The following is a 6,659-nucleotide window of genomic DNA, read 5'->3' as shown; positions in this document are numbered from 1 at the left end:
ACACACACACACACACACACACACGCACACACGCACACGCACACATATGTGCACACACACAAACTCACGTTTACTTAAAGAACTCCTTCACACGTCCACATATAGAATTAAGAATTCTATCGTGTGTCTGACATTGTTTCACTGTTTGTACAGAATTTTTTTTCCAAATTACAAATATGGCTCCTTTGAAATATTACCGTCTCTTCTCCCTGATTATAAAATCTAGAATATTTTAGTATTTGTCTTTCCACCTTTCACTGCTGGAAACAAGATGTGTCCTACTTCTCTGTCTATCCTCTCCCAAATCTCACATGCTTCAATTTTTTTTAATCATACTTAAATGTGACATTTTTCACCAGAATTAAAATATTAGCATTGTTACATATTATGCTCGTTGAATTAATGGTAGAATTTAATGAGCCCAGAGAAAGCTTTTGCTTTCCCCAGTGACTGTGGAAACAGCCTTCCATTGTCAGACGCTGCACATAAATTATTCTACACAGTGAACCTTTGGAGCAAGTAGAAAAACACATTTTTGACTGGAGAGGGCGTTAAGTTACTTTCCTGGAGACTAACCACTACTTGTCTTTGCCTAAACTCTTATCTTTAATCTAACCTGAATCACTAACCTAGAAATAAGCATTTTACCATCAGGAACACTGTTTTTGTCCCTGACATCCTCTTCAATCCACTGACCTTGTCTGGTTTATGTCCCCAAAAGTGTCTTAAGTATTAAACCCAACACACACACACACACACACACACACACACACACACACACACACACACACACACAAAGTGGACGGTACTGTTTCCGTGCAGGCTCGTCATTGACATTCATTCATTGATATGCAGGCCTCAGCCCCTCACCCTAACCATCACAACTAGCACAGCCATTGACCCCACAACTTTAGTGGGCGCCTGGTTTTCAGACCCCACAAATAAAGTTTATCTGAACTAAAATAATAAAAAAAAGATCCAGTAAGAGGATTTTTCTTAAAAACTACAACTTTTAGGTTTCTTTTACTAAAACTACTCCTGCTACTAAGCCAAAGAATAGTTATTTCCTTTTTAAAAAATTGCTCTCCCTTGTTATTTTTCAGGGAGATCGATCTGTCAGATTTCATATATAAATATAGTGTCATATATCCAGTAATGTCCACTATATGTTTTGAGTACGCCAGCATGTGTGCATACTAACACGTAATGAGCTGTGCTTGGAAGCTCCTGTGAAAACAAACAGGCAATCCTCTTCCTGTTCCAGGGAGCTGCTGTTTGTGTTTGTGTTTGTGTGTGTCCGCGGGAGACCCTACCCCCCAAGCCTTTTGTCGTCCAGACGAGCTTGTTGTCCCTTTTTATTTCTCTTCCCCCTTCTTTTTCTCTCCACTTCCCTCTCTGCTTTATTGCACTTGATTCTCAGCGTGTCCATTCCTGAGATGGCTCAGATAGCAGCTGAAGCTAAATTGCCCGTCATAAAGTATCTGCAATAGCAACGGAGCTCTCGGGGTGGGACTGCTGCAAGGGGGTATGAGGCGGTTAAGGCTCTCTGTGAAAATACAAGGTCCTCCTTTTAATCTTTAAATGTGGAATATGAACTCTGTTTCAACATCCACAAATCATAAGGCCCTTCTTTAAACATTAAACGATCCGGTTGCATGATCGATTTCCTGAGTGCCTCCTAAATCAGCTTTATGCATATAATTTTCAGGAACATTTGGCTATTTGAGTGTGTGGGTTTTGGAGAAAAGTGACTGAAAATCAAAAGTAAAATGATCTAATGGTATTTTGGGACAATGAAATGCTTCTTCATGATACTACTAATTACTCACACAAGACAGGCTAGTTAGAGTGAGATGCTGTGATTTATGAGGGAGCAATATATTTGGCTGTGCTATGTTCCTGTCAAATGGTTGACAGATAGATGACTGCTGCGCTGTAATTGGCCTTCCTGTTTGTGTCTATTCTCATGTAACAACAAAAACACTTCCTGGCTTTGACAGTAGAGGGTGCACATGTGAAGGTGACGCCTTTTGCCTGGATGACAAGAGATTTAGACGAAGAAGAAGAGACCCAGGAAAAAGGAAGTAATGTAGACGTGGGAAAGACTCAAGGGAGGATAGTGGAGGACAAGTCGGGTAACGTGAAGCTGCAGGGAGAGGCAAAGCAGGTCAGATCAGTTATGCTCCTGCAGGGCTGGGATTTGACTCATCTCTGAGCAAAACATCTGTGCGTGTGGCAATTGGGAGAAATGTCTCATCTTTGGGCCAAAAGAATCCCACAAGCTGCCAGGTCATTTTCATCAAATTGCAGTCAACACAACCTCCTGGCCAAAAGATGGAGAGATAGTGAGCACTGCAAGTGGGAAAAACCCTCTCTGCTTCATGGTGCTGTCTGAAGTGTGTTCGATCAAAGCTGTGATATTATTGCTTTCGTTGACTGGGAAGGAGAAGGATTCCAAAGAACCACAGGAGCAAGACAGGGCCAGCAGCCAGCTTGGCAGAAGCCCCGGTGCGATCATCATCTTTTGGGGGGGGGGGGGGGGGGTGACGTCCCTCACTCTTGCCTCCTCCTGCCTCCCAGCTAACCTTGCCCCTGTGACAGATGAGCCAAATGACAGCAGGACCCAACAACCTGCAATTGAACATTCCCTTGTGATCTGTCAATGTCTATGGTGCTGTTTCACTCACAGGAAAGCACACACGCACCCTCACACACACCCTCCTATTAAGTCATTACCAAGCATTGGAAGAATCCAGGCCCGAAACGCCTTCTCATATTTGTTAAATAACTGAAATACCTGCTGCAGGTGTCTTTTCAGATATCTGGGTAGCGTTCATGCCTTGTTCTTGCTCTCTGGTGGGAGTTGGACAGTGTATTAACTGGTCCCCCCCTTTAGTGCTGGTTGGATTTTTGTTGTTGTGGTTCTCCACTTCAGCCACAAGGTGTCACCTTGCTCACAAACAGCATCTGACTTCAAGCCTGACAGGGGCTTTATTTTCCGCCTTGGTGACAGTGCTGTGGTGTATCACACCAAAATGAAATAGGAAACGGGAAAATAGGACATAAATGTGTTTGCAGCATAGAGAGCTTAATGAAGTCCGCCTTGCCAGTACATTAGGAACAAAGGCAGCAGAGAGAAAGGCACTGAAGGACAACACACAAACACTTCCCAAAATAAAACGGGAGATAAAGGATGAATGGTGAACCTCCTCAATGAAAAGCAGCTTGGCGATTGTCAATGTGGAGATTTATTTTCTGAGCAACTGGCTTTTTATGGTCAAGCTCCTCCACACTGCAGTGTGTTGTAATGTGGCATGTAAAGAATGGGACTCAATAGAAGCATCCCTCCATTTGTCATATTTAAGGGGATAGAATAATGACCATCGGCTGCCTTGTGCTTGAATCACTCAAGCTGGCTTATTTTTGTGTGCAAATTGGAGGATGAAGATGAATGGATTTCATACATGACTTTCCACAGTCCAACTGATCATTTCACGTCATATAACTTAAACCAATAGCTGGTCAATTGTCATTAGCCCTAGCCTGGAGTGCTAGCTAGCTCTTTGCTCTTTGCTTGTTTCTCTGGAAATTCAGTTGCTGCTGACTAATCATCGCTTGGCTTCTCATACATGAAAGAATGGTGCAAAATTAATTGTTTCAATCAATCAGTTGGTCAATTTCATAGCCATCGAGCTTTGCCTAAGATCCTGTGCATTCTGTAGCCTTCTCCTTCAGGATGGGCCTGGAGAACGCCAGATGATTTATGGCCCCTGTGTGTGCTGCATACATATACAAATACTATACACGCATGCTGACAAGCATACCAACCAAGACACACAGACGGTGAGGCAGCCACACACACACACACACACACACACACACACACACACACATGGATTGAAATGCACGTTAGTACATATATACACACATTCCAAGTGGATGACACGCAGCAGGGATCAGATCACGTGAGGGAGCGGGATGAGCACAGAGGGAACTCTTCAGTGTGTGCTAAGCACGTTAGTGACACATGCAGCTAAACATAGCCCGTGAAACGCCACCTGCAGCGATACACTCCCTGAAACACATGTATTATGTGTGGCTCATGTAAGGAGCAAGCATGCAAAGTCGACGTGACCGTCCCTGTGTCTGAACGCTGCACCCGCTTATACATGCATTAAGTGTGCAAATGTTGCTGCGTGCCTGGCTGTGTACAAAAACATGCACACAAACATGCAAGCTTGTGCATACAAGCACGTATGTGTGCACACTGAGAGCCAAGTGCAGTGGCTTGTTGTTAGCGTGTTGTTCCTGTGCTGTGGCTTGTGGGCCTGTCTGCAGGGCTGATCGATGGTCTTTTACTGCTTCCCCAGGATTATCGGTCGAGTTCACCGGGAGGGGAAGGCAATTCATCAGAGCACAGAGAGAGAGAGAGAGAGAGAGAGAGAGGAGAGGGGACAGAGAGAAAAGGAGAGAGGGATAGAGGGAGAGAGGGGCGTGGGGGGCATCAGTGTGAAAATGGAAAGGAAGATAGGAGAAGGCAGAGGTAAAGGTGGGGAGGAAAAACACAAGGAGAGCGAAGGAGAGCACGATGAAGAGCGAAGTGAGGAAACGAAGGGATGTGCTCATGATACCAAATCACCTGGAAATGTATGGAAAAGATAGAAGTGCAGACACATGAATATCAGCAGATAAGACGATGGAGTGTGAGGGCAACCTGAGATTGAACTCTCCAAATACTGTAGATTCAACATCACATACACGCATGCCAGCACATCATCTGTACACGAAGCAACACCTCCTGTAGGAATGATGGGAGCTATGTTGTTTTTATTGCAGTCAGATGTTGTTTTTTGCAGTTAGATTTATTCGACATTTCCAGTCACTCTCTTACAGTTGGAACCGTAGCATCTCCAGAATTATTGTTCTCATGGTGGCATTAAAGATCGTTGACATCCTTAACGGGACAATCAAATATAATATCGAACATTAAATTAAAGCTTGAACATGATTACAGCTGTCATGATATGTAAAACACGGTTGAGGCCAATGTGGTAACAGTCAACACTGCATCTTTGACACAAATTCTTGCTCTAGAAACATAAAAACCACGACTTTTGATTGCCACTGTCACAGAGGTTTTAGTTTATTATTGATATAACGAGCTGCATGATATTAGCATGTACAACTGCTATGCTGATTATTTCTTAAATTAAATGAAAGCTAATTCTAATATTTTGGCCTCTCTATTAAGATTCATGCGCGAGACAGAATATCAGAAACAACGTTACGTATAAACTGACCTCAAAAATGCATTTTCTGGCAGTGTCAACAACTGAAACGTTATGAGCCTCGAAAAAGAAGAAGTCATGATGGAGGTGTAGACTGCTTACATTGCACAGGTGTTTTTAATGACACGAGTGTACGTCCTGAGACAGATATCACACACAGCTCAACACTCCGTGCAGACTCTCTGGCATTACATGATGAACAAAGTCTGCAAAACCTTACTGGAACATCTGCAGATAAACATATGCAGAGCCAAATGTTTGCTGGACTCCCAGAGCTCCTGAGGACGAGCGCCTTTGTTGTAACACATTTTACAAGGCCATTCCACACATTCCTCTGCTCATTCAGGTCACATGGTGGAAGAGTACTAATGTGGAGAGGTGATTCAGCATCTCCAGCTTGTGTGAGACAGGTGATGAGGGACTTGAGACAAGCAGAGGAAGTCTGAAACTGTTCCCAGGCAAGAGTGTGCTCAGCATTCAGTGGTAACACAGATCTGCCAAGCCTACTGGCCAGTACATTTTTCCACAGAGCCACATCATCACTGATCATATTACTGGCCAACGACAGTGAAAAGGAACATGCATCCAAGCAGAAAGACAGATTTATATTCATGTAAAACGTGCTGTGAGCTCGAAAAGCTGCAGGTTTGCATGTGCGAATAACATCTTAATCATTATTTTTCTTATAATACAAACGTAAACAACACAAAGAGAAAAGTGTTTATGCTTGCAAATGACACTCCACCCCACTTTGTCTCCTTCTCCTCGCATCTCTCTCTCTCTCCTTCCTCACAGACAGACAACCATCTCTCTTTCTTTCTCCCTCTCTCCCTCTCCCCATTGATGGATGGACAGATCATGTACATCCAATCTAGCAGCGCTCCTGATGCGGTTAGGGGCTGTGACAAGTCTCTGGGCGGGGTGGGGGGGAACCGAGCAGAGCGGAGCGAAGAAACGGGGTGACGAAGAGGACACGACATCTAAAGCACATGAAGAGGAAAAAGAATGCAGCAGTGAGAGGGGCTGCATAAAGTGTCCGCATAGCACTCTAAGCAAACATACCCACTGTGTGTGTGTGTGTGTGTGTGTGTGTGTGTGTGTGTGTGTGTGTGTGTGTGTGTGTGTGTGTGTGTGTGCGTGTGTGTGACAACCCTCCACCAGCCAGTAATAATGACAGACATGATCAGGAATGTTCTGTCTGGAGGTGCTGACGTATAGCGTGAGTGTTACAGTCTCTCTTCCTTGGCTACTGTATGGACCTCAGAGTGTTAAGGATGGAGATTGATTGTATGGCTGGCTGTTGACGTTCACTCATATCCATGAGGTTCAGGCTGCAGTTGCAAATATTAGCCACTAGGGGGTACTGTTATC

The sequence above is a fragment of the Aulostomus chinensis genome, chromosome 9 (genome assembly GCF_037954235.1).
Source record: "Aulostomus chinensis isolate RoL2024-O1b breed Wild chromosome 9, RoL_Achi_v1.0, whole genome shotgun sequence".
NCBI classification, from domain to species: domain Eukaryota; kingdom Metazoa; phylum Chordata; class Actinopteri; order Syngnathiformes; family Aulostomidae; genus Aulostomus; species Aulostomus chinensis.
This window is presented reverse-complemented; position numbering follows the sequence as displayed.